This window comes from Takifugu rubripes, chromosome 15 (genome assembly GCF_901000725.2).
Source record: "Takifugu rubripes chromosome 15, fTakRub1.2, whole genome shotgun sequence".
Classification (NCBI taxonomy): Eukaryota; Metazoa; Chordata; class Actinopteri; order Tetraodontiformes; family Tetraodontidae; genus Takifugu; species Takifugu rubripes.
This window is the reverse complement of record NC_042299.1, coordinates 16,656,475-16,676,648: the sequence shown is the minus strand read 5'-3', so window position 1 is coordinate 16,676,648 and position 20,174 is coordinate 16,656,475. Positions and strand designations below refer to the sequence as shown.

At 47.1% G+C, this 20,174-nt stretch overlaps 1 pseudogene; it reads left to right on the top strand.

Moving 5' to 3' along the window:
- Nucleotides 1–1,008: 1,008 nt before the first annotated feature.
- The window catches only part of LOC101077539 (protein furry homolog), a 30,029-nt pseudogene continuing 10,863 nt past the window's right edge, over nt 1,009–20,174 (top strand).

The window sequence follows — 20,174 nt, the reverse complement described above, 5'->3', positions numbered from 1 at the left end:
TCTCCAGTAACAACAATAATAATCCTGTGGGTCTCCAGTAGCAACAATAATAATCCTGTGGGTCTCCAGTAGCAACAGTAATAATCCTGTGGGTCTCCAGTAGCAACAATAATAATCCTGTGGGTCTCCAGTAGCAACAGTAATAATCCTGTGGGTCTCCAGTAGCAACAGTAATAATCCCATGTGTCTCCAGTAACAACAATAATAATCCTGCTCACACCCACCAACATCTGGGAGGCTCTGAGAGCTGAACAGGGACCGGGAGCATTGAGGCAGCGCAGTGTTGTTGTTGTGGCCACACACACACACATATACACACACATGCACACACACACACGTATACACACACACTCACACACACACACGTAACACACACACACGTACACACACACAATTTAATTGCAAGTTTTCATCTCACTAGCAGAGTATCTTTAACAGATTAGCACAGCCTCGTGCACTATTTTTGTGTACGTGCGTCTGAGACGGGGTCAGTGGGAGTGGTGGTATCTGACAGTGACCTCCAGTACTCTATATATAGCCCCCCTCCCCCGCTCCGCACGGGCAGTGTTAAGATTCCAACTCAAGTCATATGGTCAAATCTCCACAAGGAATAAGCTAAACTACAGCCAGACAACAAGTGTCTCTGGGGAAGCCGTTAGCAACAATGGAGGGACTCCAAGGTCAGGAGCGGAGGAGCCATGACTGGCCCAATGCACGTCGACACCGATACGGCTCCTAGGTTCCTGGGCCCAGATCCTGACAGAGCAGAAACCGTGGAGAAGCTCTCCGTAGCCGTGGGTCAGCTGTGTGAAGGCTTCCTCTACGCTTGCAAGGCTTTCCAGCCGTTTTCCTGTGACGATGGCTCCTCTGGACGGTGGAGACACGCTGCTGCCCCGTTGGGTTTGGCTATGAGACACAGCTGTCGTGGAGGGTTGTCATGAGGCAGCTGTCGTGCACGTTACCTGCCTGGGTACCGCTGGTGAAACGCTTGGATAATCAGACCAACTAATGTCCAGCAAGGATCTCATTCTATCCTTCACCAATGGAAGCTGCATTTTCCCCACGTTCGGACAATCTGCTGCTGTTTTTGTGACTTGACCCACCTCCCGTCATTGTTTACACAATGGAGGTGCCAACTAAGTGGAGCAGGGCTAGTGTCATCAGTTTCATCAAGGGCCTAGGTAAGCCTGTGTCCCTGCACCTGCAGGTCTGCATCAGCTTCACAGGAACATGGAGACCTGTCACATCCAAGAGTTAGTGTTTACATCTGCTCGCAGGTCAGACCACATGGCCATGAAAGGTCAGTTAGTCCTGAGTTATTAGGTCAGTGGTCATCAGAGTCGGAGGATGTACGTGACATGAAAGTGTCCATTAGTAGTTACAAGGAGCATAACCTCTCGACTGAAACCCTCAAGTTGAGCTCCAGTGAAGCTCTAAAGCCTTCAAACGTGTGTGTTCCCTGTTGGTTCTTCTGTGTTCATCAATAAGAGCAGATATGTAGTTAGGTTAGTTTAGGTTAGGGGTCAGTTAGGGTTAAGGTTAGAGTTAGGGTTAGGGGTCAGGGTTAGGGTTAGAGTTAGGGTATAGGGGTTAGAGTATAGGGGTCAGGGTTAGGGTTAGAGTTAGGGGTCAGGGTTAGGGTTAGAGTTAGGGTATAGGGGTTAGAGTATAGGGGTCAGGGTTAGGGGTCAGGGTTAGGGTTAGGGGTCAGGGTTAGAGTTAGGGTTAGGGGTTAGAGTTAGGGTCAGGGTTAGAGTTAGAGTTAGGGGTTAGAGTTAGGGTTAGGGGTTAGGGTTAGAGTTAGCCTTTAGCCAGTTAGTGTTTCTCTTTATGTAAGCTCTCCATTCTCAAAGCCCAGAAACACATTCCAATATCAGGTCTAAGTGTTTTTACTGACCTTTGCGAATTATCCACCAGCCTCTCCAGTGGGACTAAAGCCACCTGTCCCACCAGTCAGTGGAGCCTTGGGAGAGAGGAAAGGTCCCGTCATCATGGCACCCGTAAACGTGGACCCCGAGAGTAAACCGGGCGAGTTTGTCCTGAAGAGCTTGTTTGCCAACTTCACCCTGCTTTCTGAACGCAAGATTCGCATCATCATGGCGGAACCCTTGGTGAGAGACTGGGAAGGGTCATTGCTGTATGCTGTGGTTCTCCTTCAGGTTCTCCTTCAGGTTCTCCTTCAGGTTCTCCTTCAGGTTCTCCTTCAGGTTCTCCTTCAGGTTCTCCTTCAGGTTCTCTCAGGTCACAGCAAACATTCTGGCTCCTTTATCTGATTGTGCTAGTCGAAGGAGCTGGAAAGGCTCATGAAGGGCAACCTGCAATGTCAGGAAAGATGTACTAATGACTGGTGGTTTTTTTCATCTTTTCTCCATCCAACAGGAGAAGCCACTAAACAAATCTCTGCAGAGAGGAGAGGACTCACAGTTTGACCAGGTGGGCGAGACACACCAACACCAGCCCGTTTGTTCTTGTCACCTTGGGTTTACAGCTTTTACTGTTTCCTCCTCTCCAGCTGATCAGTTCTATGAGTTCCCTGGCAGAATACTGCCTCCCTTCCATCCTGAGGACTCTGTTCGACTGGTACAAGAGACAGAACGGCCTGGAAGACGAGTCTCACGAATATCGCCCCAGGGCCAACACCAAGTCCAAAAGTGAGAGACATAGGACTCAAATTTGGAAAGATGCATTTCTCCACAAGAAAACATCAAAAATCTTGACTTACCAGACCTGGAAGAAATGCAGAATAATACAGCTGAAAACATAAAATGTTTTTAATTCTCTTGCAAGATTCTTAATGTCAAAATAATGACAGAAGGTCCCCAGCAAAACGAACCCCCATTCAAGGTTTCCAGGCTATGGTTGATGTGACTAAGGTGTCTGCTTTCTTTCTGTTTCTGGGATTTAGTGACGAGCAACAGAAGGACTACTTGTTGGAGAGGAGGGACCTGGCCATAGATTTCATCTTTTTTTAGTGCTTATAGAGGTTCTAAAGCAGGTGGGTCATTCTGAAATGTGCTCTCATGCTTTGTACCCTCTGGCCATGGATGGTTTTGAAACAAACTGCCCTCAAAAATATATGTAGCAAAAGTCCCAACCTTCTGTTTTCATCCAGATCCCCCTTCATCTTTTGGATGGACTCATCCAGGAAGTTATAAATTTGGCCTTCAAGCACTTCAAGTACAAGGAAGGGTGAGACCGATGAGAATGACTTGATTAATGTGCTGAATCTTTTTACACGTTCATCTGCAGTTATGGCTGATGATGGTTTTCTCTATGCGTCTAATGCACCAAACCTTTGCTTGGTTTTTCAGTTTGGGACCCAACACAGGCAACATGCACATTGTTGCTGACCTGTATGCTGAAGTTGTTGGAGTGGTAGCTCAGTCCAGGTATCTTTCCTGCCTACGCACATTAATGTCTGTATGTCTGGGTTAGGGTTAGGGTTAGGGTTAATAGGGTTAGGGTTAGGGTTAGAGGGTTAGGGTTAATAGGGGGGTTAGAGGGTTAGGGTTAATAGGGTTAATAGGGTTAGGGTTAATAGGGTTAGGGTTAGAGGGTTAGAGGGTTAGGGTTAATAGGGTTAGGGTTAGAGGGTTAGGTTGGGTTAATAGGGTTAATAGGGTTAGGGTTAATAGGGTTAGGGTTAGAGGTTAGAGGGTTAGGGTTAATAGGGTTAATAGGGTTAGGGTTAGGGTTAATAGGGTTAGGGTTAGAGGGTTAGAGGGTTAGGGTTAATAGGGTTAGGGTTAGAGGGTTAGGGTTAATAGGGTTAGGGTTAGAGGGTTAGGGTTAATAGGGTTAATAGGGTTAGGGTTAGGGTTAATAGGGTTAGGGTTAGAGGGTTAGAGGGTTAGGGTTAATAGGGTAGGGTTAGGGTTAGGGTTAATGGGTTAGGGTTAAGAGGGTTAGGGTTATAGGGTTAGGGTTAGGGTTATAGGGTTAGGGTTAGAGGGTTAGGGTTAATAGGGTTAATAAGGTTAATAGGGTTAGGGTTAGGGTTAGGGTTAGAGGGTTAGGGTTAGAGGGTTAGGGTTAATAGGGTTAGGGTTAGAGGGTTAGGGTTAATAGGGTTAGGTTAGAGGGTTAGGGTTAATAGGGTTAATGGGTTAGGGTTAGAGGGTTAGGGTTAGAGGGTTAGGGTTAATAGGGTTAGGGTTAGGGGTTAGGGTTAGAGGGTTAGGGTTAGAGGGTTAGGGTTAATAGGGTTAGGGTTAGAGGGTTAGGGTTAATAGGGTTGGGTTAGAGGGTTAGGGTTAGAGGGTTAGGGTTAGAGGGTTAGTGGGGGGGTTAGGGTTAGAGGGTTAGGGTTAGAGGGTTAGGGTTAATAGGGTCAGGTTAGAGGGTTAGGGTTAGAGGGTTAGGGTTAATAGGGTCAGGGTTAGGGTTAATAGGGTTAGGGTTAGAGGGTTAGGGTTAAGGGTAGGGTTAGGGTTAGGGGTTAGGGTTAGAGGGTTAGGGTTAATAGTGTTAATAGGGTTAGGGTTAATAGTGTTAATAGGGTTAGGGTTAGAGGGTTAGGGTTAGAGGGTTAGGGTTAGGGATAATAGGGTTAGGGTTAATAGGGTCAGGGTTAGGGTTAGAGGGTTAGGGTTAATAGGGTTAGGGTTAGAGGGTTAGGGTTAATAGGGTTAGAGTTAGGGTTAGAGGGTTAGGGTTAGAGGGTTAGGGTTAATAGGGTTAGGGTTAATAGGGTTAGGGTTAGAGTGAATAGGGTCAGGGTTAGGGTTGGAGGGTTGGGGTTAGAGGGTTAGGGTTAATAGGGTTAGGGTTAGAGGGTTAGGGTTAGAGGGTTAGGGTAATAGGGTTAGGGTTGGAGGGTTGGGGTTAGAGGGTTAGGGTTAATAGGGTTAGGGTTGGAGGGTTGGGGTTAGAGGGTTAGGGTTAATAGGGTTAGGGTTAGGCAGCAGGCTGACGACATCTGTTGGCATAAACTCCAGCTCCCCACAACTGCATGAGGATTGTTGCTAGCCCATGTTCATCAATTAGCTTAAAGCTATTGAGCATGTTGCTTTAACGTACTGAAAGTGATCTTATGTATGTAATTATTAAAAAGACTTGCATCCATCAATTAGCGCGCTTTCAGTTTTGCATTTTCTTGTTTTTTTATTGAATGTGTCGTTAATCTTTCCTTAAATACCTGTTCTCCCCACCTTCATTACAATTGCTGCAGCTCTGTTATGATGAGAAACACAAGTCTGTATTCCCTGTGTTCTGACAGCATGTAACCCTGACCCTAACCCTAATCCTGACCCTAACCCTAATCCTGACCCTAACCCTAACCCTAATCCTGACCTAACCCTGACCTAACCCTGACCCTACCCTAACCCTAACCCTAACCCTGACCCTAACCCTAATCCTGACCCTGACCCTAACCCTAATCCTGACCCTAATCATGACCCTAACCCTAATCCTGACCCTAACCCTAACCCTGACCTAACCCTAACCCTAATCCTGACCCTAACCCTGACCCTGACCCTAACCCTAACTTGGTCAATCTCAAGCACACATTTACTTGCAAAGATCAGTGGAAAGAACATGCTCACACACCTGGACACGTTTCCACTGGTGCTCTTTCAGCTCAGTGTGTGGATTGTAGCATTTATCTGCATTCTCTTTAAGATTAGTGGAAAACTGGTGAGTGCTGAAACTACTGAACTGCAGAAAGCCACATGAAGCATGTTAAAAGCAGGCGGTCACGCACACACGTGCACACTGCCATCACATCACCCCTCCAGATGCCATTCTAAATATAGGCCTGCAGAGCGCTGCTGGTATAATCTGTCTGGACAGTGGGTGTACGTACACACACCGATGAGCAATAGGACAGGAAGAAGAGAGGAAGAGAGGAAGAAGAGAATGGAAATGGACCTGAATGCCACCCACCATCATGATAATGCACTAATTATCTAGATGCATCCTGATATGAAAATCATGAAGAAAACAGAGTTGTTCACCTTTCTTTTCCCTGCAGGTTCCCAGCAGTGAGGAAGAAGTTCATCTCAGAGCTGAAGGAGCTGAGGCAGAAGGAGCAGAGCCCCTACGTCATCCAGTCCACCATCAGCCTCATCATGGGACTCAAGTTCTTCCGCATCAAAATGTACCCAGTGGAAGATTTTGAAGCTTCTTTCCAGTTTATGCAGGTAGACCACTCTGGGATCCACCTCTTACTGTTTATCTTGGGGCAATGAAGAATTAATGAAGAATGATTGATCTGATTGATTGAATACAGATGTGTGTATTCAGACCCAACTAACTTGCCTATTGTTGTTAAATGTCCTGCTAATAATGTTCCTCTTCCCCTGAAGGAAACGAGGATGATGAAGCATTTACACATTTACGGCGCTGATTTGTGCTGACATCTGTGTCTTTAAACTTTTAGGAGTGTGCACAGTATTTCCTGGAAGTGAAGGATAAAGACATTAAACACTCATTAGCAGGACTATTTGTGGAAATCCTCGTACCTGTAGCTGCTGTAAGTACTTTATTGCTCAGTGCAGCTTTTTTAGCATTTGATGTTGTGAGTTGAAAGCAAAAGAGTTCAAATCTCTCACATTGCAAATGTGAGCACACATTCTGGAAAATACTAATGTATGTTGTGATATTGATCAGTCACCACTATATAACATCAATGAACTAAAAACTGAAATAAAAAGATGACACTTGTGACACATCTTGTGTTCCTCTTCCAGACTGTGAAGAATGAGGTGAATGTGCCCTGCCTACGAAACTTTGTAGACAGTTTGTATGATATCACCCTGGACCTCTCCTCCAGAAAGAAACACTCCCTGGTCAGTGTCTCCTCCATGTTCTCCAACATGCCCATTAATCCTCTGGCATTAGCAGCAGGTGTTGAAAGCCCTTAGCCCCCTCTCTAGACACGTGAGTCTCTCTGCAGTATGAAGATGCTGTCTGGTTGTTGTAAACGCCAGATGGGGAATATATGCTCACAGCTTGGAAGAACCGGGTTTCATGGTCAAGTTGTGATGTCAAGTAACCAACCGGAACACCAAACTGGGAAAATAGACCCGTTTCACCACATCTGTGTATTTATCTCTGCCAATTGATAATGCATCATTTTATATTCAACAGGAATCTGAGGTTCCTCATTTTGCATCACACAGTCGTATCTGCAGACAAACCGTAGACATTCCAGCTTCATTCAACAAATTCTTTCAATCCCTTAAAAGAAGCCATGCGTTGCACCTCTATACGTGTACTTCTCCACTGACACCTCAATGAGCGCCCTGTGGGGCACCTGTGCAGCCCTGCCTTTGCCATTCTGCAGCAGGGGTTCATGTTTGGAACTGAGGGGCACATCTGGTTTTGTCTGAACATGGTGAGAGAAAAGCGTTGATGATGTGTCTCTCTGCCCTGTTTTTAAGGCTCTGTATCCCCTGGTGACCTGCCTGTTGTGTGTCAGTCAGAAGCAGTTCTTCCTCAGCCGCTGGCACATTTTCCTGAACAACTGTCTGTCCAATCTCAAGGTCCTTCCTTTTCTGTCTATCTGAAACACACACGTCCAAACTAAGAACGACAGCATTAAATATGTTTGTACAGATAGTGACCTATTCACATAAAAGATAAGCAGAATAATCCATGCGCTAAACCTCAATCTAAGCAAGCAAACAACAGAGCAGCTTCTCACGCCTCCTAACCAGCACTAAAGCTGCAGGTTAGTAGCAGAGCGAGTGACTGATCATCAGAAAGCTTTCTGAGGTTTGCTAAATGGCCACATTTTACGCACAACAGCGTGAACAGAGCTGGTGTGTTGATCACCACTGGTTGTTCACAGAGATTTACTGTAGTGGCTGGTGTGTGTATATACGTACGGTGTAGATACGCACTGGTGTACAGTGTATGTGTGTACGGTGTATGTGTGTACGGTGTATGTGTGTACGGTGTATGTGTGTACAGTATGGTGTGTACGGTGTGTACGGTGTACAGTATTTTAGAAGCAGTATCCCAGATGATGCACCATACCAAATTGGTGTGTGCATGCCTGCAGAATAAAGATCCAGATGGCGCGTGGCTTTAGAGTCCCTATAGCCTGCTGTGGGTCTACTGATCCGTAATAAAGTGTGAAAGCAACACTGCAAAACAGAGGTAACAGCCACATTCCTTCTCATGGTCTAGATGAGAAGCCCCTCCTTCTCGCTACTTCTGATAGTATCATTAATTACAGGTTATAATTAAGTCATGTCGTAAAAATCAACTGCAATTATGTGTTGACTGTATTCTCTCTGCTTCTTTCCCCAGTCGTCTGACATCTATCACCTCCACTCTGTTCCCCAAAGGGAGTCGGAGCGTTGTTCCTAGAGACATGCCTCTTAATATTTTTGTCAAGATAATCCAGTTTATTGCACAGGTGTGTGGTGTGTGTGTGATGCCTAATTGCATGTCCTAATTTAGGCATTGGTCAGAGCTTAAAAAATGGATTTTGTTACCCGTCGGCATAGTTATTCATGAGCCGGGGAACAGTGCAGGTCACTGGTTATTTTAAAAATTCATCAGAATCCATTATTGAAATGGAACAAATTCTCATTATTGGCTCTAAAAATGATGGAACATCACATTGAAAAGGGCTCATGGCTTTTCAAGGAATGGAACAACTTCTGCATCTTATATAAATCAGGAGGACAGTTGATGTTATTAAATGAGTCCAGGACTTTAAGAACTTTTGAAGAACTTCTATACTGCAACATGTCCAATGTGTAGATTTGCCCTTGTATTGGATGTGTGTCTGCTTCTCTCTGCACTGAAATGATTTGCCCTTTGTACAGGAGAGACTGGATTTTGCCATGAAAGAGATCATATTTGATCTGCTTAGTGTTGGGAAGCCTGCTAAAGCCTTCAGCCTTAACCCCGAGGTAGGGCGCCCGCTCCAGGAACGCTACCCAATTCAGACTCATAGTGACTGAATTGTTTATTACTTTTGTTCTTTTTAAAATGCTCAACATTTTAACAACTTGCTGCCAATCTGCTGCTGCTGTGGAATCTTTATTTTTGCATCCAGTAATTTTTTCCTTCTGAACTAGCGTATTATAGGTCTGCGGGCTTTCCTGGTGATAGCAGATGCACTGCAGCAGAAGGATGGAGAGCCTCCGATGCCCAACACAGGAGCCACTCTACCCTCTGGAAACTCTCTGAAGAAGAAGAAAACATATCTGAGCAAAACTCTTACTGAAGAGGAAGCCAAACTGATAGGTCTGTGTGTACGTGTGCACGGATGCAAGGCTCCATTCAGTGTTGTTTCAAACGCCTTCTTTCTCCACAGGTATGTCATTGTACTACTCCCAGGTGCGAAAGTCTCTGGATAATATTTTGAGACACTTGGACAAGGAGGTGGGACGTTGCATGATGCTCACAAGCGTCCAAATGCTGAACAAAGAACCAGAGGATATGATCACGTATGTGACAAAAACAACGATTTTCTCTTCCTTCATTTTGAATGGAATTGTAAAAGCAGCTAATTGTCTTTCTTTTCTTGACAGCGGGGAAAGGAAACCTAAAATTGACCTGTTCAGGACCTGTGTGGCTGCAATTCCTCGCATCCTCCCTGATGCCATGTCTAAATCTGAGCTCATCGACCTTCTGTCCCGGTGAGTGAGAGGTGTAACGAGGTAACGGGGGTGTTATCAGCACGGTAATGATGAAGGCTTCATTTCTACCCTCAGACTTACTGTGCACATGGATGACGAGCTTCGCCTTATTGCGCAGAACTCTCTGCAGAGCCTTCTGCTGGATTTCTCAGACTGGAGGGAAGATGTCCTGTTTGGCTACACTCATTTCCTTCTGCGTGAGGTAAAACTGACAGAATGCTGGCTCATATCAAATTTAAACCTGCCACTCAAATGAATTATTTTTAGTTTACTTGCAATTAATCTGAGGCAAATCCTTACATACATTGATAAAATAGAGAAAAGTAACTGAAAACCAAATTAAAAGTATCAAACTGACTCAAAATGTCGTACCCCTTTCATTTTAGGATCCCTTAAACCTTCCAGACTTAAATACATGTCAGTTTTTCTAATTCCTTTAGGTCCAAGACACCCATCAAGGTCTGCAGGATGCCTCTGTGAAGCTCCTGCTGCAGCTGCTGACACAGTGGAGGTTAGCTTTGCAACTCCAGGGGAAAGTCCGTGGAGGAGTTGAGGTTAGTACAACCTGACGTGCAATCTTTCACTCTGATTTTGGTCTGAGCCTCTAAATGCTTCATTTTAAGAATACATGTGCAACAAAATAGTAGAACGCACAAGCTCCTGTTTCCTGCGAATGATGGTTTCTCCTTTTCTTCTTGTCTGTGCATCAGTCCAGCCCCAGACTGCCAGAGCGAAGCCCTCACTGCTCCGTGCTCCATGCAGTCGAGGGACTTGCTCTGCTGCTTCTCTGCTCCTGTCAGACCAGCACCAGAAAGCTGGCAGTAGGTGTGTTAAGAGAAATACGCTGCCTCTTCACAGCGCTTGGACATGCTGAGGTACAGGACACCCTAACCTAACCTAACCTAACCTAACCTAACCTAACCTAACCTAACCTAACCTAACCTAACCCTAACCTAACCTTCATTAAACAAGCACAGCTTCACACTCCCAGTTCATCGATATTTCGGGAACATTTCTGGAACAGATGGGGTCAAACGGGGTTAAACCTGTCAATATTACATGAAAGAAGGCCCCTAATTTATCAAATAGGCACTGAATGACTTCTGTCACATTGCTTGCCAGTGTCTGAAACTAGCTTGTGGTGTTCTTCCAGGATGATGACAAACCCATGATAGAGATCATGGACCAGCTGAGCCCAGCGGTAATGAACAGCTTTGTTCACGTGGCCGTCTCTGACTCGGTGAGGGTGTTTCTCTTCCATATCTCCATGAAATCAAGTGAATAGTGTCCTCCAGTCCTCATGGCTCTCCTGCCTCCATCGGCCCTCTCTCAGGCCACGCTGCCTCTCAGCCACCACATTGACCTGCAGTGGTTGGTGGAATGGTCGGCCCGGCTGGTGAGCAGCTCGTATGACGTGAAGAGCCCCAGCCATGTCTGGATTTTTGCTCAGTGTGTGAAGGATCCATGGGTGCTCTGTCTTCACACCTTCCTGCGTCAGGAGAATCTGCCGAAACACTGCCCCGTTGCCCTGGGTTACGCCTGGCCTTATGTGTTCACCCGACTGCAACTTTTGCTGCCACTAGTGGACCCTAAGTACGTGAGAACCCAGGGTAACTACACATATATCATTAACGGTGGGAATACCTAACCCTGCGCTCGTCTTCTTGTAGCAGCCCTGTAAATGCCAAAAGACCAACACCGCCGGCTCGAGTGACAGCTACATCTCTCTGTGGCGAAACTACCTGATCCTCTGTCTCGCTGTGGCCAAGCCGAGCATCATGTCTCCTGGCCACCTGAGAGCTTCCACCCCAGAAATCACTGCAACTACTCCTGATGGCAGTGTGACGTACGACAACAAGGTAGCTTCTGAAGCTAGAGCACGCACATCCGTGGTCCTGGATCAGGTTCACGCTCGTTATATTGTCTTTCAGGTGATAGGGACACCGTCAGTGGCCTGGCTTCTGAAGCAACTCGTTCCTCTGATGAGAGCTGAGAGTTTGGAGATTACAGAGTCTCTGGTGCTTGGGTTCGGATGCACAAATGCTCTGGTCTTTAGGTATGAACGTCCAGCACAACTAAGGCTTCCAACGGGGGACTCTGTCAGTTCCAAAATGATTGATTTATGCTCATTCATGAGCCGCACAGCTGGTTGGAGCTGTGGTCCCGTAGAATCTTGTTCAGTGGGAGACAACATGAAAGCTTGAAAGCAACGATAATAGATGAAGGATCACGGCATCACGAATCCTCATCGAGACCTTTCTTAGAAGCATGTGGACAGTTCTCCCAGCACAAACATTTCTATTGTGAAAACCCAGGTATTTAAATGGATTATCTATTTAAATGGATTATCTATTTAAATGGATTATCTATTTATATGGATTATCTATTTATATGGATTATCTATTTAAATGGATTATCTATTTATATGGATTATCTATTTATATGGATTATCTATTGTAACCTGGAATATTTTGCAAAAGAATTCTCTTTTTTATGAAAGAGATTAAGGTACTAAACAGAAAAATGTTGTCTCATGATCCTTTGAGGATTCAAGTTTTTAAGGTATGTGATGTTTTCTGTTTTATTTGCTTTAAACTAGGTTTGTTCTTCTGCTGACAGGAGGTTTTATTAATTAGTTTCATTAAAAAAACAAACAATTGATTTTATCTCCAGGGAACTAGTTGAAGAAACTCCATCCACTTATGAAAGAGCCCTTGGCGTCGGCCTGAGGTAATACGATACGTGATGATGAGAGAAACGTGATTTAAGCTTTCAAATCAGTGCACGTGAAGACCAGAGTGTGCATGTGGCTTCAGAACAAGAAACGCAGAGAGAGGAGGGACCTGCTGCGGCTGCAGCTGCTGAGGATCTTTGAGCTACTGGCTAATGCAGGAGTCATCAGTGACAGGTACCACACACACACACACACGCTCACACACACACACACACGCTCACACACACACGCTCACACACACACACACACACCGCTCACACACACACACACGCTCACACACACACACACCACACCCCACACACGCTCACACACACACCGCTCAACCACACCACACGCCACCCACACACACACACGCCCACACACACCACACCCGCTCACACAACACACACTCACACCTCTCACACACACACGCTCACACACCCACACACACGCTCACACACACACGCTCACACACACACACACACGCCACACACACACACACACGCTCACACACACACACACACACGCTCACACACACGCTCACACACACACACACGCTCACACACACACGCTCACACACACACACGCCCACACACACGCTCACACACACACACACACGCTCACAGACACACGCTCACACACACACACACACACGCTCACACACACACACACACGCTCACACACACACACACACGCTCACACACACACGCTCCACACACACACACACGCTCACACACACACGCTCACACACACACACGCCCACACACACACACACACGCTCACACACACGCACACACACGCTCACACACACACGCGCTCACACACACACGCTCACACACACACACACACGCTCACACACACACACACACACACACGCTCACACACACCACTCACCACACACACACACACGCTCACACACACACACACACTCTCACACACACACACACACACACACACAGCTCACACACACACACAGCTCACACACACACACACACAGCTCACACACACACACGCTCACACACACACGCTCACACACACACACGCTCACACACACACACACACGCTCACACACACACCGCTCACACACACACACGCTCACACACACACACACGCTCACACACACACACACGCTCACACACGCTCACACACACACGCTCACACACACACATTTATCCGTTAGGATTCTTGCCTAATTTCCTTGTGTCCCCATTGGCTGCAGCACCAACGGCGCTCTGGAGCGCGACTCTCTGGCGCTGGGCGCCCTGTTTCTTGAATATGTGGATCTAACTCGGATGCTTTTAGAGGCGGAAAATGAGAAAGAGCAGGACGTCCTGAAAGACATCAGAGCCCATTTCAGTGCAATGGTGGCTAATCTCATCCAGTGTGTTCCTGGTAAGTCACTGTTTTTATTTCTCACATTATTTGCAAATGCATGTTTCCAAGTATTAATTTGAAACTGTCTCCCCCCCTTCCCCCCCGAATGGTTCAGTCCACCACAGGCGCTTTCTCTTTCCCCCAGCAGTCTCTGCGCCATCATCTCTTCATCCTCTTCAGTCAGTGGGCCGGCCCGTTCAGCGTCATGTTCACCGCCCCTCGATCGTTACAGCGACCGCAACCACCAGATCACTCGTTACCAGTACTGTGCTCTGAAGTGTGGACGCGCTTCCTGTCACGTATGTCACACACCGGGCTGTGCATTAACCTTACTGACCCCGCAGGCCATGTCAGCCGTCCTGTGTTGTGGTCCAGTGTTCGACCACGTGGGTCTGTCTACTGACGGCTATCTTTACAAATGGCTCGACAACATCTTGGCCTGCCACGACATACGGGTAGGTCTACTTTGCTCTAAAGTTTATGCCTAAATGCGTTAGATGTGGATCGGTCCATCACACACTTCTGACCGTGTTCCAGGTTCACCGTCTGGGGTGTGAGGTGGTCATACTGCTATTAGAGCTGAACCCAGATCAGATCAATCTGTTCAACTGGGCGGTAGACCGCTGCTTCACTGGATCTTACCAGCTAGCATCTGGCTGCTTTAAAGCCATTGCTACAGTCTGCGGGAACAGGTGGGTCGTGTATCTTTGTGTCTAATTTTTCTGACCTTTTCTAAGAAAAAAAGAAGAGTTCAAACACACACACATATGTGTTTGGCTTTTGCAGGAATTATCCTTGTGACCCGTCGTGACTCTACTCAACCTGGTGTTGTTCAAGGCCTCCGACACCAGCAGAGAAATATACGAGATCTCGATGCAGCTCATGCAGGTACGTGCATCTGCCACAGGCTGCAGGAATCTTTCCTGTTTCCACAGACAATGTCACATTCCTGCAGGTGCTGGAGTCCAAGCTGTGTTCCTACTCTAAACGGATGGTGGAGCAAAAGCCTGGGAATCTTTTGTATGGAACGCACGGCCCCTACCCCCCTGTACAGTGTCAACCTGTCCCAGCTCTCCATCCAGCTGGCCAGCATGTATCCCGAGCTCACTTTGCCTCTTTTCTCTGGTAGGTTTTTTAGTTATTTCTGAAGCACTTGCCAAGTCTGTCAGCACGGAGACGGCGGTTCTGTTGGATTCATTTGGTGATCAAACACTTGTTCGGCTTGTAAGGCTGTTTTTCCCTGTGCAGAGGTTAGCCAACGGTTCCCCACCACTCACCCGAATGGAAGACAAATCATGCTGTCCTACCTGTTACCCTGGCTTAGTAACATTGAGCTCGTGGACACGGGGCTTCCACCAGCCTCAAGTCCGTGCACACCAGAGGAGGAACCCGGCCAGGGACAAGCCCTGGGGATATCTCCCAGTCTGAGAGGTAACGGCTGGGGCTCCCTGCAGGCAACCTCGCTGGTCCTCAACAACCTCATGTTTATGACTGCTAAGGTAGGAAATCATCCATGCTGGCAGAAGTCTGTCGTCATTAACAACATCTGCTGTCTTTGAAATGGATTGTTATCGTTTCATTGTTAGTACGGAGACGAGGTTCCTGGCCCAGAGATTGAGAATGCTTGGAATGCTTTAGTGTCTAATGAGAGGTGGAGCAACAACCTACGGATCACCCTGCAGTTCCTCGTCAGCCTTTGTGGAGTCAGCAGTGACACTACCTTGCTTCCTTACGTGAGTGCTGTCTGTACAAACAATAAGAAGTCATTTTCCTCTGCATGAAAACAGCTAAACTAGACTAAATATACAATTTTCCTTAATATTTTTCTAATAGTACCAGTCATAGTAAATTCTGTCTGTACCCATGAAAGATCAAGAAGGTGGTGATCTATTTGTGTCGCAACAACACCATCCAAACGATGGAGGAGCTCCTGTTTGAGCTGCAGCAGACCGACCCCGTCAACCCGGTGGTGCTGCACTGCGATAATCCTCCATTTTACCGCTTCGCCGCCAGCAACAAAGCGTCTACCTCACAGACAGGTGAGCTGGCGCCTTCTTTTCCCTCGTGTCTCTCAGTGAATAACCACTGAGATTTGGTTGTGTAATATCTGCTGTGATCAGGCACCACCTCCAGCAGTAACACAGTGGTGGCTGGGCAAGAGAGCCTGCAAGACACAGAGGAGAGCAAGTTGGTCAGAGAATGTGAAGAGCGGTGAGTAACAGCAGCCCTCACTTGCTCCAGTGTCCAGGGTTCCAGTCAGTCCCATCCAATGTCAGGTTCTTCTTTCAGGAGGGCCAGAGCTCACAACAGGCTGGAGTCTCGCTACAGCAACAGCTCTGGAGGCTCGTATGAGGATGAAAAATGTACGTGTCTTGATTTTTGAGAATGAACATAAATATAATTCCTTTTCATGTGTGTGGGAACATACTGGTCCAAAATCAGCCCTGAATGAGCTCAGCTTCTCCCATCAGTCCAGCGCCAATGATGGCTGCCATCACGGAGACCTCATTTGTTTTGCTATTGAACAACTACAATGATTAAAGTTCATGATAGAATAGCTTTGCTAGTAGAGTATGACAGCACCGCAGTTTCGTGTAGATGCAATTAAAATTCTCGTTTCCTGTGCTGCTAGCAATAAATGTGGGTCACTTTTCACGCGTGTCCGCTCATGCTGGAGCCAAACGGGAGCAGTTTCCTTCACTGAGTCTGTGTTTTGATAGCTGACCCACTGCCTCCATATGCTGGCTGCTTCTTGGCGTTCTGGAAACCAACCACCTCAGCCGTTACCCATGCCTGTTAACGGCGGTTGCTGGGCTCCTCTGGTTGATTATCTTCCAGAAACCATTACACCCAGAGGACCACTTCACAGGTATGCTCTAAAGATAGACGTTCTGAAACATGGTTCAGGGCTCCCCAGAGTGGCCTGGCAGAGCATCAAGCAGATGTGTGATTAGAAGAACCTGAGCCAGGGAAACCTGAGCCGTCGGCCTCTGAACAGTGAAACCACCTTTTATCCACCTATGTGCTCTCACATTGATTTGACAGAGGCACCTCTTATTATTTCTCATGAACAAATGACATTCAAACACTGCAGCTATTAGAAACAAGGCCAGTTTTATATATCTAATTAAAAAGATTCCTGTCAAACCAGGCAGTCTAAGAGATTGCCACTTATATGTTAATAGCCATTTATAAGATGAATGAAACCTTTAGAAAATCAATGGTTTATTGGTTATGGCCAGCTAAGGTGTGTGCTGCTCTTCAGGTGTAACATTGCAGTGATCTTTATGACTGAGATGGTGGTGGACCACAGTGTGAGGGAGGACTGGGCCTTACATCTGCCCCTGCTGCTGCACGCTCTCTTCCTGGGTGGGTGTCATCACACAACAACACTTTAGAACAAATGTCATTGTTAGAAATCGTATCTGTCGTGATAAATGTTTGAAATGGGATCTAATGTGGTCCTTTTTTCCAGGTATGGACCATTACAGAGCAGAGGTCTATGAACACAGCAAACGCCTTCTTCTTCACCTCCTCATCGCCCTCTCTTGTAACAACAACTTCCAGGTCAGAAACCTGCAACGTAGATACTTTCCATCTTTCTGTGCTCATCTCATTTTTGTAACCTAATGAGTCCCAAAGGCTCTTCTCTTGTCCTCGGTAGCCATTCAGAAGCCTCTTATTTGTTGCGACAGGTTATTGCTTCTGTTCTGATGCTGACAAGAGAAATCAGTGACAACAAAACCCTCACCATTAAGTCCAGCTACCCAATGGAATACCAAGCAACAGGTAAGAGGAAAACCCCAAACACATTTCTTTTCCCTTTGAGCTGTAACATCAGCATCTATACAGTCATGTTTAACGCTGACGTCGACGTTCTAAAACAGTGACGCGTCATCAAAATGAGGAAAAGGTTTCATTCTGTGCTCTTTCCTTACTTTGAGGTGCATCTGATTTCCTGCGAGAGTGGCAGGCATCCCCTGTGGTGGACTCTGGCCTCAGCTCCACCTCCAACTCCTCATCGACCAGTCTGGGGGGTGGCAGCACTGCAGGCAGTGTGGGAAATTTACCCTTGGTGACCCCCGATGACCTTGAGGACCTTGAAGATACACCCAACGAAAATGACGAAAAGACGAACAAACTAATCGAGTTCCTTTCCACCAGGTACAGGCGAAGAGCCCACTGACCAATCACACGTCCCCGTTTCATCGAGGCTCAGAAAAGCCTGTGTAAATATGTGTGTTTGTAAAAGCCTCCATTTATTCAGTGGTTGTGTAACTTGGATGTGGTGCTACTGGTGGTGGGTATACAGTGCCTGGAGTACTGTCTTGTTGTTGCTCAGAGCCATCGGGCCACTGTGGGTGCACGAAGACATCACGCCCAAGAACCCCAACTCCAAGAGCACAGAGCAGCTCTCCAACTTCTTGCGCCATGTCGTCTCTGTCCTCAAAGAATCCAAGTCAGGTGAGAAACCGCAAGTGTTCCCGCTCGAATGTCAAATGTCTCTGTAACAACTCCCAGCAAATATCTCAATCCTGAACCCATCACATATCATCAATAGTCTCCATTCCTTATTATCACTGAGGAGTTTGTGTGTTTGCTGCATTGACGTGTGTTAGCTTCTTTCCGTTCTGCAGACTTCCACCTGGAGCAGCAGCTGAGCGACGTTGCTTTACAGACAGCTTTGTGCAGCTCCTCGCGCCACTATGCTGGACGCTCCTTCCAGATCTTCAGGGCCCTCAAACAGCCCATCAACAACCACGCTGTGTCTGACATTGTCTCCCGGCTGGTGGAGGTGGTTGGAGAGCATGGTGATGAGGTGCAGGTGAGTCAAAGGTTGCCAGGGCCACTGACAGCACAGGGCAGGAGGGTGACAGAGGGCTGCTCTTCATGTGCACTCCAGGGCTACGTGATGGAGGTCCTGCTGACGCTGGAGTCCGTGGTGGTGAATCTTGCAGAATGTCTGAAGAACACTGACCTTATGGCAGCTCTCACCAGGTAGGCTGAACCTCTGGGTGGCAGGTTAGATATGTAACTAAAGAATATATACTTATATTCACAGGACATCCTCGCCAGACTTTGTAATAAATGACAAACTGATGAACCGGAAGAGCACGGGTCAGCTGAATTTTCCTGGTCCAGGATTCGTTGGTCTGTCGTCACAGCGCCACCAGCGCTCCTACTCAGTCCCGAAGAAGTTTGGTGAATGTGGCTACCAGTCGTGTGATCCTCCTCGCAGTGCCACTCTGGAACGCATACAGGCAAGACTCGCAGATCAGCGACCGCTTGAATTGTTGAGTACGTTTTGCTCAGTTGTTTTGGACTTTGCAGGCCTGCAACAGTCACGGCCTGGCCCGAATTGGAAGAAACCCAGGCTCGTGCACATCGTCAACCAACCGTATTGATCCCAGTGTTCTATCAGATCCTGCCCATGTTTCTCATCCCTCATCAATTCTGGCAACTGTGTTCTGGGTGGCGGTGTCGCTCATGGAATCGGACTTTGAGTTTGAATATCAGATGTCACTTCGTCTTGTTCACAAGTTGCTGTCTAAGGTAAAAGTGATGAAACCCAAGTTAGCAGCATATAGACGGGAGAGCAGTCGTTTTACATGCTAAGGAGCTAGGGCTCACTAAGATTAAACTCACTCGCTAAACTCATTTATTTGAACCAAATCCTTCCTCGCCAGGTGCCCTTAGACAGAGCGGAGAACCGTGAACGCCTGGAAAAACTGCAGGCTCAGCTGGCTTGGTCTGGCTTCTCTGGGATTCAGCAGCTTTTACTAAAGGGTTTTACATCTCAAGCCACATTTGACCTGACGCTACAGCTCTTCTGTCAGCTCACGCCAGTCTCCCGCGTGCCTGTTGTTGATACCTCACAGTCTATAGGTGGGAGGCTTCTATACTCGCTTCTGTAATTAGCACAATAGCGGGATTTGTATGTGTTTCTCATTGAGGATGAAATGTGTCTCTGTGCAGGCTTCCCTCTGAATGTCTTGTGTCTGCTGCCACACTTTGTTCAGCACTTTGGCCACCCAACTCAGTTTTGTAAGGAGAGTGCTGAGAGGATTGCTCAGGTACTGTTTTCCATGCTCTGAACACATCATCCCTGGCTTCAGTAGCTCACCTCAGGGATGAAAAGTGAAGCAAGCCTTTTCTCTCTCTGCACTTCTCAGGTGTGTTTGGTTGAGAAACACACCAAGCTGTCCCACTTGGCCCATGTGATGACTCTGTATAAGACCCGTTCCTATACAAGGGACCCGTTCTCCTGGGTCAGTGTGGTTTGCCGTTACCTCCACGAGGCTTTCTCTGACATCACACTCAACATGGTCACCTACATGGCAGAGGTAGACAGACTTAGTTTGCCTTATTAAACTTTGGGACAGGTCAACAACAAGTCATAGGTTTGCATGTTTTGTCATTGACTGAATCCACTCTTCATCTCTTAGCTCCTGGATAAGGGCCTTCCCAGCATGCAACAGTCCCTCCTC